This window comes from Eleutherodactylus coqui, chromosome 5 (assembly GCF_035609145.1).
Source record: "Eleutherodactylus coqui strain aEleCoq1 chromosome 5, aEleCoq1.hap1, whole genome shotgun sequence".
In the NCBI taxonomy this organism is placed as follows: domain Eukaryota; kingdom Metazoa; phylum Chordata; class Amphibia; order Anura; family Eleutherodactylidae; genus Eleutherodactylus; species Eleutherodactylus coqui.
The window spans coordinates 191,479,520-191,500,213 of NC_089841.1; positions in this window are offsets into that span (position 1 = coordinate 191,479,520).

The window sequence follows — 20,694 nt, forward strand, 5'->3', positions numbered from 1 at the left end:
CAACGTACAAAAATCAGACGCAACCAGCTACGGTTTACTGCAGGCTTGCGCCATTGTCTTTCCTGACTGGCAAATACCTGCTCTGCTTGAGTTAATAACTCTGCTACACTATAGTTGTGTGACACTTTTTGAGGGCCACACCACAGTTATTAAACTTCTTGTTCATTGAATATACGCAGTGGGGCCTTCCCTTTGCAAAAAAGCGAAAAAATTATATTTGGCCTGCAGGCTTGCGCCAATTTATTTCCTGCCTGGGAAATCAAATCACTGGTAATACAGCATGCTGAGGGGTAGGGGTAGGCCTAGAGGACGTGGACGCGGCCGAGGACGCGGAGGGCCAAGTGAGGGTGTGGGCACAGGCCGAGCCAGTGCGGTGGCCAGGGGTAGAGGCAGGGCCAGACCGAATAATCCACCAACTGCTTCCCAAAGCGCCCCCTCGCGCCATGCCACCCTGCACAGGTCAAGGTGCTCTACGATGTGGCAGTTTTTCACAGAGACGCCTGACGACCGACGAACAGTGGTGTGCAACCTTTGTCGCGCCAAGATCAGCTGGGGAGGCACCACCAACAGCATGCGCAGGCATATGATGGCCAAGCACCCCACAAGGTGGGACGATGCCCGTTCACCGCCTCCGGTTTGCACCACTGCCTCTCCCCCTGTGCCCCAACCTGCCACTGAGATCCAACCCCCCTCTGAGGACACAGGCACTACCGTCTCCTGGCCTGCACCCACACCCTCACCTCCGCTGTCCTCGGCCCCATCCAGCAATGTCTCTCAGCGCAGCGTCCAGACGTCGTTAGTGCCACAGTTTGAGCGCAAGCGCAAGTACGACGCCATGCACCCGCACGCTCAAGCGTTAAACGTGCACATTGCAAAATTGATTAGCCTAGAGATGCTGCCGTATAGGCTTGTGGAAACGGAGGCTTTCAAAAGCATGATGGCGGCGGCTGCCCCGCGCTACTCGGTTCCCAGTCGCCACTACTTTTCCCGAAGTGCCGTCCCAGCCCTGCACGACCACGTCTTCCGCAACATTGTACGCGCCCTCACCAACGCGGTTACTCCCAAGGTCCACTTAACAACGGATACGTGGACAAGCACAGGCGGGCAGGGCCACTATATCTCCCTGACGGCACATTGGGTGAATTTAGTGGAGGCTGGGACAGAGTCAGAGCCTGGGACCGCTCACATCCTACCCACCCCCAGAATTGCGGGCCACAGCTCGGTGGTGGTATCTGCGGCGGTGTATGCTTCCTCCAATAAAGCACCTTCCTCCTCCTCCTCCTCCTCCAACGCAACCTCTGTCTCGCAATCAAGATGTGTCAGCAGCACGTCGCCAGCAGTCGGTGTCACGCGGCGTGGCAGCACAGCGGTGGGCAAGCGTCAGCAGGCCGTGCTGAAACTACTCAGCTTAGGAGAGAAGAGGCACACGGCCCACGAACTGCTGCAGGGTCTGACAGAGCAGACCGACCACTGGCTTGCGCCGCTGAGCCTCCAACCGGGCATGGTCGTGTGTGACAACGGCCGTAAGCTGGTGGCGGCTCTGCAGCTCGGCAGCCTCACGCACGTGCCATGCCTGGCCCATGTGTTTAATTTGGTGGCTCAGCGCTTTCTGAAAAGCTACCCCCACTTGTCATACCTGCTCAGCAAGGTGCGCCAGCTCTGCGCACATTTCCGCAAATCCCACACGCACGCTGCCACCCTGCGGACACTGCAACATAGGTTTAATCTGCCAGTGCACCGACTGCTGTGCGACGTGCCCACACAGTGGAACTCTACGCTCCACATGTTGGCCAGACTCTATGAGCAGCGTAGAGCTATAGTGGAATACCAACTCCAACTTGCGCGGCGCAGTGGGAGTCAGCCTCCTCAATTATTTACAGAAGAGTGGCCCTGGTTGGCAGCCATCTGCCAGGTCCTTGGAAAATTTGAGGAGTCTACCCAGGTGGTGAGCGGCGATGCTGCAATCATTAGCGTCACCATTCCTTTGCTATGCATCTTGAGAAGTTCCCTGCAAAGCATAAAGGCAGACGCTTTGCGCTCGGAAACAGAGCCGGGGGAAGACAGTATGTCGCTGGATAGTCAGAGCACCCGCCTGTCTATATCTCAGCGCGTTGAGGAGGAGGAGGAGGAGCATGAGGAGGATGAGGAGGAGGGGAAGAGACAGCTTGGCCCACTGGTGAGGGTACACATGCTGCTGGGCTGTCATCCTTTCAGCGTGTATGGCCTGAGGAGGAGGAAGAGGAGGAGGAGGAGGATCCTGAAAGTGATCTTCCTAGTGAGGACAGGCATGTGTTGCGTACAGGTACCCTGGCACACATGGCTGACTTCATGTTAGGATGCCTTTCTCGTGACCCTCGCGTTACACGCATTCTGGCCACTACGGATTACTGGGTGTACACACTGCTCGATCCACGGTATAAAGAGAGCCTTTGCACTCTCATTCCCGAAGAGGAAAGGGGTTCGAGAATGATGCTATACCACAGGGCGCAGGTGGACAAACTGATGGTAAACTTCCCATCCGACAGCGCTAGTGGCAGAAGGCGCAGTTCCGAGGGCCAGGTAGCAGGGGAGGCGCAGAGATCAGGCAGCATGTACAGCGCAGGCAGGGGAACATTCTCCAAGGCCTTTGCCAGCTTTATGGCTCCCCAGCAAGACTGTGTCACCGCTCCCCAGTCAAGGCTGAGTCGGCGGGAGCACTGTAAAAGGATGGTGAGGGAGTACGTAGCCGATCGCACGACCGTCCTCCGTGACGCCTCTGCCCCCTACAACTACTGGGTGTCGAAGCTGGACACGTGGCCTGAACTCGCGCTGTATGCCCTGGAGGTGCTTGCTTGTCCTGCGGCTAGCGTCTTGTCAGAGAGTGTGTTTAGTGTGGCTGGGGGAATCATCACGGATAAGCGTACCCGCCTGTCAACCGACAGTGCCGACCGGCTTACACTCATCAAGATGAACAAAGCCTGGATTTCCCCAGACTTCTCTTCTCCACCAGCGGACAGCAGCGATATGTAAGCAATACGTAGGCTGCACCCGCGGATGGAAGCTACGTTCTCTCTCACCATCCAAAACGGGGACATTTCTGCTTCATCAATCTGTGTCTAATATTCCTCCCCCTCCTCCTGCTCCTCCTCCTGAAACCTCACGTAATCACGCTGAACGGGCAATTTTTCTTAGGGCCACAAGGCTCACTCATATAATTTTTGTAAACAATTTTTATATGTTTCAATGCTCTTAAAAGCGTTGAAACTTTAACTTGAACCAATTTTTCGTTAAACTGGGCTGCCTCCAGGCCTAGTTACCACTTAAGCAACATTAACCAAAGCGATTAATGGGTTTCACCTGCCCTCTTGGTTGGCCATGGCCAATTTTTTGGATGTACATTAGTACTGTTGATACAGCAATTTTTGTGGGCCCTCGCCTACAGTGTAATCAAATGAATTTTTAGCCCACTTGCATTACAGCTGACGTTACATCCGCTGTGTTGGGCAATGCAATGGGATATTTTTGTGTATCGCCGGTGGGTTCCAGGGAGCCACCCATGCTGTAGGTGCACACGGTGTTTAACCTACATGTGTCCACTTGTAAAGAACCCCAGTCTGACTGGGGCATGCAGTGTGGGCCGAAGCCCACCTGCATTAAGCACGACATTACTACCTCAGCTGTGTTGGGCAATGCAATGGGATATTTTTATGTACCGCTGGTGGGTTCCAGGAAGCCACCCATGCTGTCGGTCGACAGGGACTTCACAATAGGGATTTGTACCTGCCTGTGTCTATGAATTAAAAAGCCCGGTCTGACTGGGGCATGCAGAGACACCTTGACAGAATGAATAGTGTGTGACACATAGGTTCCCCATTGCTATGCCCACGTGTGCAGCTCCTGATGGCGGTGGCACAGGATTCTATTTCTCATTGCTTCTGTACAGCATTGTGGGCTATCGCCCCGCCCCTTTTAAAGAGGGTCGCTGCCTAGCCGTGCCAATCCTCTGCAGTGTGTGCCTGCGGTTCCTCCTCATGGCAGACGCACTTCTAAATAGACATGAGGGTGGTGAGGCATTAGGGCAGCTGAAGGCTGCGCAGGGACACTTTAGTGTGTGCTGTGGGGGGGAGGGGGGGCGGTTGGGCAGCATGTAACACAGGAGAAGTGGCAGTGGAGTGTCATGCAGGCAGTGATTGTGCTTTGTTGGAGGTAGTGTGGTGCTTAGCTAAGGTATGCCATGCTAATGAGGGCTTTTCAGAAGTAAAAGTTTTTGGGAGGGGGGGGGCCCACTCTTGCCGCTATTGTGGCTTAATAGTGGGACCTGTGAACTTGAGATGCAGCCCAACATGTATCCCCTCGCCTGCCCTATCCGTTGCTGTGTCGTTCCCATCACTTTCTTGAATTGCCCAGATTTTCACACAAGGAAACCTTAGCGAGCATCGGCGAAATACAAAAATGCTCGGGTCGCCCATTGACTTCAATGGGGTTCGTTACTCGAAACGAACCCTCGAGCATCGCGAAAAGTTCGTCCCGAATAACGAGCACCCGAGCATTTTGGTGCTCGCTCATCTCTAGTTATGACTTTTTAACTTTCTTCAAAATATTAATTTTCCTGATGTTGCATTTCATGAACTTTTGCCTATATGTTAGTGTTTTGGTGTTATTTTCTTTAGGTCATGTAAAAGCCTCCCTCACCCAATATCATTTCATTTTTGTCATATACGGCAAATAACAACAAATAATAGAAATTTCAAGGTTATAAAACATAATAAAGAAAAGAAGCCTATTCACTAGGAAAGGGTTAATGCAAGCTTGAATACAAGAATTTCTGTCAGCAAGGTTACTAGGTCATGAGCAAAGTTTAAATAATGACTCACAGAGGATGGATAAGTGCTGGATAGTGATGCTCTAAATTAAGTCACATTAAATTTGTTATTTAAAATTGGTAAAAGCATCGTCAATTCTCATGTCTAATGGTAGATATTTTCTTTTCCAATTTCATGCTTCAGGCTAAAGCAACATCTCGTTAGGTGCGGAGGTTTTTTTTTTTTTACAATTTAACAAAATGAAAATAGTTTTTGAAAGTTGTTTGCTAAAAGTCATCGTTTGCCACTACAGGCTTTCAAATTTGAAAAAAAAATAGAAAAAAGTCATAACCATAGAACTTTCATATGCCCTTATAGAACTAATAGCACATATGCATAGAGCTTTGTAAGGGGGCCTGAAACGCATGGCTGTGAGCTATGACTGCTACACAGTACTCCACTTGAGGACCTCACAGTGACTTTCATGGAGTCGGAAATGGTTGACTTGATTAGCAATTTTACTCAGGTTGAGGAACAGTGTAGCTCACAGTACTCTCACAGCAGGGTGTTGCAGGCTTAGTAGGCTGGCTAGGTTATTGTCTCAAGTAACCAAAGAAATTGAAGGTTATTTGGCTTGGGCTTGTTAGGGCTCTGGGTGTGGACCCACTGTTCTAACCAACCAAACCTGACTTTTTGACCAGACCTGGTATGGCTGGCAGCTGACCCCAGTGGTTAAAGATGGTTAACTTGCTTTTAGCTAAGCAGGAAGATACCTGCCTAGAACGGCCCTGCAATAGAACCTTGAGGCTGACTTTCCCTGACAGGAAACAGAGACAGTGTATACAAAGCACAGAACAGGACTGACTACCACAGAAACAGGAATGATGCATAGACTGCACAGAAATGGACAGGCTAAAGCATAAGGCAAAGAACATACAAATTAAAGATACAGATACTGGCTTAAAAGACAAAATAGTCCTGAGACAGGTGACCTAGATGTGCTGGGTGTCTAAAGCAAACACACATCAATTCTGAGGCAAAAAAGGAGGGTTCCCAGCTCACTTAAATAGGAAGGTAATTGCTATTTAAGCTGCAGCTGGGCTATGAGCACTGAGAGGGATTAACTCCCTCATTGCTGGTAGAAAATAGAACAAAGAGTGCATTCAAACAGAAGAAACCGAGTGATGCCCATGTCTGCCCGGAATAGCAAAAGGGCAGCAGATATAGGTAGAAGACCTAAGAGGGCCTATGTTACAGGCTCTACTCAGGAAGTGGTCCATTTGTAAAATCCAGGGTAGTCTCTACTTCCAGAGCATTCTGTGTTTCCATCAGGTCCAGTTAAACACCTAAAGTCAAAGGTACAGTGTATGGGTTTCCTCTTGCAGCAATACTCACACAAATAATCTGGGTACCAGGCTCTTTTCTTGCCCTCAGCATAGATTGTAAATTATGAGTAGTCTATAATCCCTTTCAGATACCTTATATATTGATAAGCATCAGAAGTCTAGAGCAGGTCCAAGTGTAATCAGCAGTCCAAAACTGCACTATCGCATCTCAGGGCCACTACTGTTCTCAGCCGACGCAGGTCCAGCCACTGATTTTTTTGACAGCTGAACTCCTGCTCCAATGGTTGGGATCAGAGAAACCTCCTCTCCATGCCATTTAATCCCTTAGATGCTATGGACATTGCTGACTACAGCATCTAAGTGATTTGCAGAGGCAGGGGGCTCCCATTATACCATCAGCCCCCTATGATGTGATGTATTAATATGGAAGCTGAAAGCCAAACAGTGCCAGAGGTAGAGTTTAATAAGTTGGTATAGCACATTGCTATACAACATTATTACAGCAAATTATATAAATGATCAATGTAACTGAAGTTCAAGTCCCTTAGTGGAACTAAAATGGTATTCTACTATCAAAAAAACTAAGAAAAAGTAAAAAAAAAAAAAGCATACACTGTAAAACATCTAAAATGGAAAAAAAAAAACAATGCCAGAACACATCATTATTATAGCAGAGTTGCCACATGAATTTTTCCATGTTTTTCTGGAAAAATACAGATCACTGTAATTTTTTATGGACAAACTGGAAAACCATAAGGAATAATAGAGATTCTAAGTAATAAATGTCTATAGCATAATATACTGGAATAGGAAATCAATGTCCTCATTTATTGAGGGCTTGAAAATGGTAATTACAACCACAATGACCAGCTGAATGACACCGGAACAGCTCCTTTGTTAGGCACTGATCAGGATTATACGGATAGTTAGCAATTCTGCCAAGCGGATGATTTGAACCCAACAGAGTAGGATGCCTGGGCTGGAGAAGTGTTTTCTCGGTTAATAAGAGTGTTTGTGGCGCAGTGTTGTACTGTAAGGGAGCAGTTGAAATGAACATACAACTATGAGCTGGGCCCCTCATCAGAGCTGTGGACTCAACGAAGGTTCTGGTAAGCATGACTAGGACTGTTAAGACAGCACTACCATACTGATGTTGCACTGTTGTGCATTTTTGATACATTAGGCTACCCTCACATCTGCGGCTGAGATTTCTTTTTTATGCTACGTCCGGAGAATTCGCTGACAGAACAGGTCCGTCTTATGATGGAAACAAACAGCACCGCATACACACCATTGACAACAATGGGGTTTGTTTGGATCCTGCTTCATTTGCCCAGAAGAATAAGTGCTGCATGCAGTGCTTTTTTTCTGGTATTTTGTGCCAGATCCGCCCTAGAATCTCTGACTGGAGGTCCCAACGCAGATGTGAAGGCAGCCTTCACCTCTCCCCTCTTACAGGTACTGTGTGCATAGGACAGAATAAGTCAAAGGATCACATCTAACATAAGTAAACATGTGCTGTGCAACGCAGTGCCCCACCCTATTTACATCTACTGCAATGCCTGTTGTAATGTTCCCAGTGGACACTAGGTGTCACTGTTAGGCTATATATAAGGACACACGGTAGGAAATAAAACTTATTGTACAATTCTTTTGCTGAGCTGACCTTGGCTGACCAGGTGTGGATTTGTCATTACACTCTGATCATGTTCGGAGCATGGCAGCTATGCTCTACCTGTTCATCATTGCACCAAAAATCTCTGGAGTGCATACACAGGCCATTTTTCATCACTGGGTGTGGAGATGCTTGATACAATGATAAACAGCTACGGCATGGTTGCCCTGGTCTGAGCAAACTCAGAGCATGCTCTGATTGTAATGATGAATATGCCAATGCTGTTGCTGGAGTGTGCAGGAAAGGGACGTGACCACTAATTGCTATGTTTGATCCCAGACAAGGCAGTGCACTGAGACTGACTGGACAGCGTGGAAGGAAACAGCAGCATGCATAGAATTGGGTGAGCAAAGCAAGGGAGTGTAATTAACCTCCAGACTGATAGACTACTGCAACTTACAATATGATGAATGGAATTACATATCCAAAACTGATGCACTAAAGAGTCTAATTAAAAACACCAGATGATTACTTGTACTAATAATTCAACAATGCTGTACATTGTATTTTTAGCCCAGGGGACTTTACAAAGCCCCAGGCAGCCATGATGCATAAACGGCCACCTGCAATCTTTTCACTAAGGGCTTATTCACACGAGCATATATCAGCTGGCGGTTCCATGGTCGGCCGATATACGCTACCATCTGGTGGTTGGATTCCAATGCATCAGATGAGATGGGCATATTCGCATGGCGTAAAAGCACCTAGCCAGCCAATATTTATCTTCCTGGCTGGAATACGGCCGCTGCCATAGACTCCTATGGGAGCCAATAACAATAGCCGGAGAAGCGAGGTGGGAGGTAGTTTAGCAGCGTGAGTGCTAGACTTCCTCCCCCTTTTCTTCTACCCCCTCTGTTGCTGTTTGCAATGGGAGGGGACGGACAGGGGGTGACACCAAGCTCTGCCCCATCCCACTCCCTCCCAATGCAAACAGCGGCAAGGGGTGGAGATGAGGCGGCAGCTCAGCACACCAGCTCCCATTTCCTCCCCTTGCAGAGAGCCGGCGTGGGGGAGGGAAGAGGGAGACAGCTTAGCAGAGCTAAGCTGTCTCCCCCTGCCTAATGGCATATACGCTGAGCCTGTGTCTTCTAAATGGGCACACAAACGTTAGATTTGTGCGCCCATTCACGCTTTTTTATGGCGCCGGCGGGTGCATGTAAAAACGCCTATGGCTGTGTGAATTCGTCTTAAGAGCTACACTATTATTTGAGCCCATGGACAACCTGTAATTGTGTTGCAGGACAGCTGATGGGGTTCTAGAGCGGGGGGTCTCCTCCAGCCAGCTGCTTAGTTGCCGCAGCCAACATTGACTGCAGCATCCAATTGGTGAGTAGCTAAGATAATGCTATTCATGAATGAATAGCTGAGCACTATCTGTAATTGGTTGAGCGCTCAGCCAATAGCTAAGCACTAGCTGCTATTGGCTGAACGCTTAGCCAATCAGCACAGCCCTTTCAGGAGGTGGGGATTTTTAAATCCCCGCCTGCTGAAAGTGCTGGACAGCAGTGTCGGGGAGCCAGCCGGAGGACGCGTCTGAGTGGTGGAGAGGTGAGTAATTTTTAAAAAAATATATTTTTACCACTTATTGATGATTTTCAGGGAAGGGCTTATATTTCAAGCCCTTCCCTGAAAAATCATACTGCAAGATTTGCCACAAACCACTGCTTTCAATGGGACCGGCAGCAGTGCTGATCTCATTGAAAGCAATGGGATAGCATGCTGCACTTCTGCCACAGCTGTGACAGCTGTGGCAGACGTCCACTGTATTCTCCATATCTTTTCAATGGGGCTAGCGCTGCTACCACTGGCCCCATTGAAAAGTCAGGCAATATCCCGGCGTGATCCCGTTTTTTTTCTCACACTACGCTGCGAGAGTTTTCACTTACTCTCGCAGTGCAGTGGAGAAAGAAACGCCAGTGGGTGTCCACCCTCACGATGAGAGCTGGTTGTACGGCACTGCAGCCTGAGAAAACTATTACTGAAAGGCTGGGAACAGGCCTAGTTGCGTAATACAAAAAAAGGATGTACTACAACTCCCAGCAAGCCACAAGTATAATGCACACGGTCAGATGTAGCCCTAAGAATGAGCTTTGGGGTTTTTGCACGGAGGATCAGGACTGTATAGTCTATATAACCTTCCCTATAGTAGTGGCTGTGCCCCAACACTCTGTCTAATGCACTGCAGACACAGAACGGTATAAATGAAGTCGTTCGCAGCAGGCTAGGAATTATTTGAGTGCAGTTTCACGGTGAGAGCTGGTTGTATGGCACTGCAGCCTGAGAACACTATTACTGAAAGGCTGGGAACAGGCCTAAATGTGTAATACAAAAATGGATGCGCTACAACTCCCAGCAAGCCACAAGTATAATGCACACAGTCAGATGTAGCCCTAAGAAGGACCGTTGGGCCGCCTGCAGACGGGCGGGAATTTAGCGGCGGGATTCCCCGCAGAATTTCCGCCCGTACACGCCTGCATAGGAAGGCATTACAACGCGCAATCCTACGCAGACGGCTGCAGTTTGTCTTCGCTATAGATGAAATGCCTGCACAGGCCGAGATTTAAAAGAAAAAAAAATGGTGCACTACTGCTTCCAGCCAGCCACAACAGTAATCCACACGGTCAGATGTAGCCTTAAGAAGGACCGTTGGGGTTCTTGAAGACAGGACCTATGCTAACACTATGCCTGACTGAACAGCAGCACTTTCCCTAACCTCTGCCAGCGTGTGTCTGAGGCGAGCCGCGGGCAGGACTGCTTTAAATACGCGGCGGTCACCTGATCTCGCCAGCCACTCACTGCAGGGGGGTGGGATAGGGCTGGCACGTAACAGCAGGAAGTGGTAATGCCTTCCCTGCATGTCTATTGGCTAGAAATTGTCGCTAAACATGCGGGGAAGGAAATGCAATTCACTTGAGTACCGCATGGTGCTCGTCTCGAGTAGCGAGCATCTCGAACACCCTAATGCTCGAATGAGCATCAAGCTCGGACAAGTGTGCTCGCTCATCTTTAGATATGATATACAAAGAGCTAATTGCAATCTTTTCGCTAGAACCTGGGCTGGTTAAATGGTTAAATGGCCACAATTAGAGCTAATACAAATAGCATTTTTTCATCTTTTTGTTGTGCAAAAGTAGTATAACATGAGTGTGAACCTCAATTGTTTATTGTCATAATCACATTGAGCCAGAGATTACATCATGTTAAATGTCCAAAAATGAAGACCGAAAAAGTGGCAGGACTTCTGTCTAGCCACCTCCCAGTCACTCCTGATAAAATTAGTAGTTTCATTCCATTTGCACAAAATACATATGTAAATATATGCAGATGACATCACATTCATATAGAGAGCAGACACCAGGAAATGTCCACTGATCAGCATCAGTACACACAGATCCTGAGCTGAGATTCTCTAGAACTCCTCCGACCAGACATGAAGACTCTCCTGTGGTTACTCAGTGCTGTACTGTCATTACAATGTGGGTCTCAAGAAAACTATCTCACTATGATATCTTTCTGACATTTTGTGATTTAATATTTACTGTTTTCATGGGTTTTTATTCTTGAAGGTGTCGCTGCACAGATCACACTAGTGGTGTCTGTTCCTGGGACTGTGAAACCTAAGGAGACTCTGGAGATGACCTGTAAAGTGAGCGGTGCCTCCCTCACTGACAGCACTAACATGCGTTGTGTGCATTGGGTCAGACAACCTGAAGGGAAAGGCCTGGAGTGGTTGGGGGCAATATGTTATAATAATGCCATATATTATGGCCAGTCTGTTCAGGGACGTTTAACTCTAAGAAGAGACACAAATAAAGGAGAAGTTTATGCAAAACTCACTGGAGCGAAACCTGAAGAATCAGGGAAATATTATGCTGCTAGAGAGAGACACACAGTGTAACAGATGGACTGAGAACATGTACAGAAACTGGTTTACTGATTGTGGTATGAGCATGTTGGGAAACATATCTACCATATTACCCCCTGTTCTCAGACCCATGGTTAATTAAAACATGAGCAGAACATATGACAGGATAATAGATAATGAAAAATACAGTTTTAGCTTTCACAGAAAAAGTAATAGTTTGTTGGTTTATTTTCATCGTTCAGTTTATGCAGCTGTGAAGGAAGAAGATACCTATTAATTTTCCTCTATACCTTTTATATTAATTTTTTAATATAAAGTTTAGTAGCTTGAAGCAAATATTAGAAACCACAGGGGTTGGCTGGTGCTGAGATCTCTCTGATGAATCTGCCTGGAGATGTGATGTCACAGTGAGTGATCAGGACATGCTGAAAGAGAGATAACAGTTATGTGAGCAGGTGGTGGTGATTGTACTAATGTGCATGAGGAGCGCCCCCTGTTCTTATTAGCTGCATCCTGTTATTCTAGTAGTGTGTCAGCTTGCTACTGAGTAGGATAAAGCAGAGTGAGGGCTCAGTCACACGAGCGCCAATCCGCCTGTGTTTCTGCACGATAAGACGTGTGAATGAGCCCTTATTGTGTATTACATGTACTGGGAGTGTGATGTGTCTGTGATTCTCCAAGCTCCTACTATATCTCTAATTAGAACACCCTAGACATACCGATAGTGCAGTTTGTGCTAACACAGGCATAAAAATCAAACGCCGATCAGTCCGTGTACAAAGGCAATCATTCATCTATGAACGACTGCCTGTTTACTGTCAAGGAGCAGATAGCTGGAAGAGATCTCTGCCTCTATTTACTGAATGATTATTGCTTCTGTATGAAAACAGAGAAGCAATAACAATAAACATGAGTGAGCGTACACGCTAAGCCAAATTACTCAAGCGAATATTGCAATTTTTGAGTACATACCTGCTCGTCCCAAAAGATTCGGGGGCCGGTGGGGGTGAGCGGTGAGTTGCATGAGTGAGCATGGGGGTGCGGGGGAGAGAGATCTCCCCCCTGTTCCTCCCTGCCCCCCCCCCCCCCGCCGCGCCGCCCCCCGCAGGCCCCCAAATCTTTTGGAACAAGCAAGCATGTACTCGTAAATGGCAATACTTGCTTGAGTAATTTGCCTTAGTCAGTACGCTCGCTCATCTCTCAGTAACATTTAAGAAAATGTTCATAACAAAATAAGTTGATGTGTTTCAGTAAAATTACACTGATAAAATTGAACAATATCTAGCATGTCTCACTTTCAAGTTATGAACCATTTCCTTTATTTAAGATGATAACAGTTGGACATGCTGTAATATTACTATTTGACTATTTTTGGTGGTAAATGATGCTTGGATCTGGACTTCCTCCTGTAAGAACCATTATTTTCCCTCTGTAAGAACCAGCAAAAGTCGCCCATCATATGCGGATTGTACTTCCCTTTATAACGGGTTTCAATGACTGTGATGTCTTGGTGGAAGTGTTCCCCTTGCTCATCTCTAACATCACTTAGGTTAGAGGGAAAGAAATCTATATGCGAATGAAGAAAGTGCATTTCCCTTCACATTCGAGCTTCTACTTTCTCGCAATCAGCTAACATCTTTGCCACCATATCTTTATAATGAGATTTCTTTTTTGTTATAGCAGAAATTGTTTGGGTTGTTCAGACATTCATGCCTCTCAGCCATGTTGTTACTAAATTTTGAAAAATAGTCCCAGTCTAACCAATGACCTGTAAAAACACAGTTCATTAATAACAACTTAATGGTGGATGATTATAGATGAGCGAGCATACTCGCTAAGGACAATTGCTCGATCGAGCATTGTCCTTAGCGAGTATCTCCCCACTTGGGAGAAAAGGTTCGGCTGCCGGCGCGGGTGACAGGTGAGTTGCAGCAGTCAGCAGTCGGGAGCGGGGGGAAGAGAGGGAGAGCGAGATCTCCCCTCCGTTCCTCCCCGGTCTCCCCACCGCTCCCCGCCTGCCGCCGGCAGACGAACCTTTTCTTCCGAGTGGGCAGGTACTTGCTAAGGGCAATGCTCGATAGAGCAATTGCCCTTAGCGAGTATACTTCCTCATCTCTATGGATGATCCACAACTTTTCTGCCAGGTGGAAACATACCCTATAAGTTACATAACTATACCCTTACAGTGTTCAGTCAGCATGCGGTGTGTAACAGCGATTGTGAAATAGCTGCGCAATCACTTTTGTTATTCTTTTTATTAAGCAAGTTAATGGCGAGCCTGCTGGATTACATGTATGGGCATATTTCCAAAAAATAAAATACAACGGCAATAGGATTCTATTATTCTCCATACTTGCAAATGTTAAGTGGCAGAAAAGCAAAAAACGACTATGATATTTGAGTTCAGAATATTAAAGTTACTATGAGCGAAATATCTGCTTATCTGTTACACAAGTTGTGCTGCACAGTGCAATCTGCATGATTAGCTGGTTCACACCAAACCATTGAAACAGGAAACGGCAAATGGCTCGGTGCTTTCCTTTCATCCATTTTGTTACAGTAATTGTGCAGATTATGGAATCAATACTAGGTGCAAAGCTTTTATCCTGATCCCGAGAGCACAATGAAGATACAGTTTATAAGCCTTATTAATAGGGATGAGCGAGTATACTCGCTAAAGCACTACTCGCTCGAGTAATGTGCCTTAGCCGAGTATCTCCCTGCTCGTCCCTGAAGATTCGGGAGCCGCCACAGCTGACAGGTGAGTTGCGGCGGGGAGCAGGGGAGAGCGGGCGGGAGAGAGAGATCCCCCCTCCGTTCCTCCCCGCTCTCCCCCACAGCTCCCCGCTCCGCGGCGGCCCCCTAATCTTCAGGGACAAGCAGGGAGATACTCGTCTAAAGCACATTACTCGAGCGAGTAGTGCTTTAGCGAGTATACTCGCTCATCCCTACTTATTAACTAAATCAGTGATTGCCTTTTTTGGGGGTTTTGCAGTGAATGTTCCACACACAGTATAGTTACCGGGGAGGTTTACACAACAACGAAGTTTACCAATTGCCATAGTGCTAACTATTACTCTGATAAGTTTTAGTAGTTCACCACATAGTAGAAAACCACAAACTGAGGTAACTCAATAGGCTTAGGGAGTTAACAATGAAGAGGAGTGCTTCATGTAAGTTACAACTAGAGATGAGCGAGCACCAAAATGCTCGGGTGCTCGTTATTCGGGACGAACTTTTCGCGATGCTCGAGGGTTCGTTTCGAGTAACGAACCCCATTGAAGTCAATGGGCGACCCGAGCATTTTTGTATTTCGCCGATGCTCGCTAAGGTTTCCTTGTGTGAAAATCTGGGCAATTCAAGAAAGTGATGGGAACGACACAGCAACGGATAGGGCAGGCGAGGGGCTACATGTTGGGCTGCATCTCAAGTTCACAGGTCCCACTATTAAGCCACAATAGCGGCAAGAGTGGGGCCCCCCCCTTCCCAAAAACTTTTACTTCTGAAAAGCCCTCATTAGCATGGCATACCTTAGCTAAGCACCACACTACCTCCAACAAAGCACAATCACTGCCTGCATGACACTCCACTGCCACTTCTCCTGGGTTACATGCTGCCCAACCGCCCCCCCTCCCCCCACAGCGCACACCAAAGTGTCCCTGCGCAGCCTTCAGCTGCCCTAATGCCTCACCACCCTCATGTCTATTTAGAAGTGCGTCTGCCATGAGGAGGAACTGCAGGCACACACTGCAGAGGTTGGCACGGCTAGGCAGCGACCCTCTTTAAAAGGGGCGGGGCGATAGCCCACAATGCTGTACAGAAGCAATGAGAAATAGAATCCTGTGCCACCGCCATCAGGAGCTGCACACGTGGGCATAGCAATGGAGAACCTATGTGTCACACACTATTCATTCTGTCAAGGTGTCTCTGCATGCCCCAGTCAGACTGGGGTTCTTTACAAGTGGACACAGATGCATTTATAATTCCCTGTGGACCCACAGCATGGGTGGGTGCCAGGAAGCCACCGGCGGTACATAGAAATATCCCATTGCATTGCCCAACACAGCTGAGGTAGTAATGTCGTGCTTAATGCAGGTGGGCTTCAGCCCACACTGCATGCCCCAGTCTGACTGGGGTTCTTTACAAGTGGAAACAGATGCATTTATAATTCCCTGTGGACCCACAGCAGGGGTGGGTGCCAGGAAGCCACCGGCGGTACATAGAAATATCCCATTGCATTGCCCAACACAGCTGAGGTAGTAATGTCGTGCTTAATGCAGGTGGGCTTCGGCCCACACTGCATGCCCCAGTCAGACTGGGGTTCTTTACAAGTGGAAACAGATGCATTTATAATTCCCTGTGGACCCACAGCATGGGTGGGTGCCAGGAAGCCTACCGGCGGTACACAGAAATATCACATTGCATTGCCCAACACAGCGGATGTAACGTCAGCTGTAATGCAGGTGGGCTAAAAATTCATTTGATTACTCTGTAGGCGAGGGCCCACAAAAATTGCTGTATCAACAGTACTAATGTACATCCAAAAAATTGGCAGTGGCCAACGAAGAGGGCAGGTGAAACCCATTAATCGCTTTGGTTAATGTGGCTTAAGTGGTAACTAGGCCTGGAGGCAGCCCAGTTTAACGAAAAATTGGTTCAAGTTAAAGTTTCAACGCTTTTAAGAGCATTGAAACATATAAAAATTGTTTACAAAAATTATATGAGTGAGCCTTGTGGCCCTAAGAAAAATTGCCCGTTCAGCGTGTTTACGTGAGGTTTCAGGAGGAGGAGCAGGAGGAGGAGGAGGAATATTAGACACAGATTGATGAAGCAGAAATGTCCCCGTTTTGGATGGTGAGAGAGAATGTAGCTTCCATCCGCGGGTGCAGCCTACGTATTGCTTACGCATCGTTGCTGTCCGCTGGTGGAGAAGAGAAGTCTGGGAAATCCAGGCTTTGTTCATCTTGATGAGTGTAAGCCTGTCGGCACTGTCGGTTGACAGGTGGGTACGCTTATCCGTGATTATTCCCCCAGCCACACTAAACACACTCTCTGACAAGACGCTAGCCGCAGGACAAGCAAGCACCTCCAGGGCATACAGCGCGAGTTCAGGCCACGTGTCCAGCTTCGACACCCAGTAGTTGTAGGGGGCAGAGGCGTCACGGAGGACGGTCGTGCGATCGGCTACGTACTCCCTCACCATCCTTTTACAGTGCTCCCGCCGACTCAGCCTTGACTGGGGAGCGGTGACACAGTCTTGCTGGGGAGCCATAAAGCTGGCAAAGGCCTTGGAGAATGTTCCCCTGCCTGCGCTGTACATGTTGCCTGATCTCTGCGCCTCCCCTGCTACCTGGCCCTCGGAACTGCGCCTTCTGCTACTAGCGCTGTCGGATGGGAAGTTTACCATCAGTTTGTCCACCAGCGCCCTGTGGTATAGCATCATTCTCGAACCCCTTTCCTCTTCGGGAATGAGAGTGCAAAGGCTCTCCTTATACCGTGGATCGAGCAGTGTGTACACCCAGTAATCCGTAGTGGCCAGAATGCGTGTAACGCGAGGGTCACGAGAAAGGCATCCTAACATGAAGTCAGCCATGTGTGCCAGGGTACCTGTACGCAACACATGCCTGTCCTCACTAGGAAGATCACTTTCAGGATACTCCTCCTCCTCCTCTTCCTCCTCCTCAGGCCATACACGCTGAAAGGATGACAGCCCAGCAGCATGTGTACCCTCACCAGTGGGCCAAGCTGTCTCTTCCCCCTCCTCCTCATCCTCTTCATGCTCCTCCTCCTCCTCCTCAACGCGCTGAGATATAGACAGGCGGGTGCTCTGACTATCCAGTGACATACTGTCTTCCCCCGGCTCTGTTTCCGAGCGCAAAGCGTCTGCCTTTATGCTTTGCAGGGAACTTCTCAAGATGCATAGCAGAGGAATGGTGACGCTAATGATTGCAGCATCGCCGCTCACCACCTGGGTAGACTCCTCAAATTTTCCAAGGACCTGGCAGATGGCTGCCAACCAGGGCCACTCTTCTGTAAATAATTGAGGAGGCTGACTCCCACTGCGCCGCGCAAGTTGGAGTTGGTATTCCACTATAGCTCTACGCTGCTCATAGAGTCTGGCCAACATGTGGAGCGTAGAGTTCCACTGTGTGGGCACGTCGCACAGCAGTCGGTGCACTGGCAGATTAAACCTATGTTGCAGTGTCCGCAGGGTGGCAGCGTGCGTGTGGGATTTGCGGAAATGTGCGCTGAGCCGGCGCACCTTTCCGAGCAGGTCCAACAAGCGTGGGCCAGGCATGGCACGTGCGTGAGGCTGCCGAGCTGCAGAGCCGCCACCAGGTTACGGCCGTTGTCACACACGACCATGCCCGGTTGGAGGCTCAGCGGCGAAAGCCAGCGGTCGGTCTGCTCTGTCAGACCCTGCAGCAGTTCGTGGGCCGTGGGCCTCTTCTCTCCTAAGCTGAGTAGTTTCAGCACGGCCTGCTGACGCTTGCCCACCGCTGTGCTGCCACGCCGCGCGACACCGACTGCTGGCGACGTGCTGCTGTTGCTGACACATCTTGATTGTGAGACAGAGGTTGCATTGGAGGAGGAGGAGGGTGGTTTAGTGGAGGAAGCATACACCGCCGCAGATACCAGCACCGAGCTGGGGCCCGCAATTCTGGGGGTGGGTAGGACGTGAGCGGTCCCAGACTCTGACTCTGTTCCAGCCTCCACTAAATTCACCCAATGTGCCGTCAGGGAGATATAGTGGCCCTGCCCGCCTGTGCTTGTCCACGTGTCGGTTGTTAAGTGGACCTTGGCAGTAACCGCGTTGGTGAGGTCGCTTACAATGTTGCGGGAGACGTGGTCGTGCAGGGCTGGGACATCACATCGGGAAAAGTAATGATCAGGAGGGCGCTCCCGCCGAAAACCAATACACAATAATACGGGTGGGTAAACCGGTGAATATATGCGACTTACCCGGTGATAAGTGAGGACTGGACTGGCCCCACTATCACCTCCACATCCAAGCGAACCTGTAGTAATATATATATATACGCAGTTGGATCTGAGTGGCAGGTTGGGGCACAGGGCGAGAGGCAGTGGTGCAAACCTGAGGCGCTGAACGGCCTTTGTCCCACCTTGTGGGGTGCTTGGCCATCATATGTCTGCGCATGCTGGTGGCGGTGAGGCTGGTGGTGGTGGCTCCCCGGCTGATCTTGGCGCGACAAAGGTTGCACACCACTGTTCGTCAGTCGTCTGCACTCTCAGTGAAAAACTGCCAGACCTTTGAGCACCTCGGCCTCTGCAGGGTGGCATGGCGCGAGGGGGCGCTTTGGGAAACAGTTGGTGGATTATTCGGTCTGGCCCTGCCTCTACCCCTGGCCACCGCACTGCCTCTTCCAACCTGCCCTGCTGCTGCACTTGCCTCCCCCTCTGAAGACCTGTCCTCAGTAGGCTTAGCAAACCAAGTGGGGTCAGTCACCTCATCGTCCAGCTGCTCTTCCTCCGAATCCTCTTTGCGCTCCTCCCTCGGACTTACTCCAATTACTACTACCTGAGTGATAGACAACTGTGTCTCATCGTCATCGTCCTACTCACCCACTGAAAGCTCTTGAGTTGCCGGAAATCCCCAGCCTCATCCCCCGGACCCCGGGAACTTTCCAATGGTTGGGCATCGGTCACGACAAACTCCTCCGGTGGGAGAGGAAGCATTGCTGCCCATTCTGGGCAGGGGCCCGAGAACAGTTCCGGAGAGTCTGCCTGCTCCTCAGAATGTGTCATTGTAATAGAGTGAGGAGGCTGGGAGGAAGGAGGAGCAGCAGCCAGAGGATTCAGAGTTGCAGCAGTGGACGGCATAGAACTCTGGGTGGTCGATAGATTGCTGGATGCACTTTCTGCCATCCACGACAGGACCTGCTCACACTGCTCATTTTCTAAAAAAGGTCTGCCGCGTGGACCCATTAATTGTGAGATGAATCTGGAGACGCCAGAAACTTGCCTCTCTCCTAATCCCGCAGCAGTCGGCTGCGATACACCTGGATCAGGAGCTCGGCCTGTGCCCACACCCTGACTTGGGCCTCCGCGTCCTCGCCCTCGTCCACGTCCTCTAGGCCTACCCCTACCCCTCAGCATGGTGTATTACCAGTAGTGCAGAAACAGAACGCTGTAATTAAATGTGCCGCTTATTGGCCTGTGGTTGGAGGCTGACTTCGCTTACAGAACGCACAGCAGAGCCAGGAAATAATTTTGCGCAAGCCTGTAGTGAGACCTAGGTGCGTATGACTGAGCTAGTGGAATTCACAGCGCAGAAGCAGTCAAGTGTCCAAAGGCCAATATTAGGCCTTAAGTATTTTGCTTCTATTTTTTGAACGGCAGAGCTGAGACAGTACACAGATACTGTAGGCAGCATATATATGTATACTGTTTCAATGTGGACAGGATCACGGCGGTGATGTAACGGCCACCGCAGAGCCAGGAAACACTTTTGCGCACGCTTGAAGTGAGACGTAGGTGCGTAGGACTGAGATAGTGGAATTCACAGCGCAGAAGCAGTCAAGTGGCCAGACGCCACTAGTAGGCCTTAAGTATTTTGCTTCTATTTTTTGAACGGCAGAGCTGAGACAGTAGACAGATACTGTAGGCAGCGTATATATGTATACTGTTTCAATGTGGACAGGATGACGCCGGTGATGTAATGGGCACCGCAGAGTCAGGAAACACTTTTGCGCACGCCTGCAGTGAGACGTAGGTGCGTAGGACTGAGATAGTGGAATTCACAGTGCAGAAGCAGTCAAGTTGGCAAATGCCACTAGTAGGCCTTAAGTATTTTGCTTCTATTTTTTGAACGGCAGAGCTGAGACAGTAGACAGATACTGTAGGCAGCGTATATATGTATACTGTTTCAATGTGGACAGGATGACGACGATGATGTTTCATGAATTCATGAATGGGTGTGAGTGAGGGCTGGCCTCTGATTGGTCAGGCTGTGACCAATCAGAGGCATCTTATTCAGCAGGCGGGGATTTTAAATCCCCGGCTGCT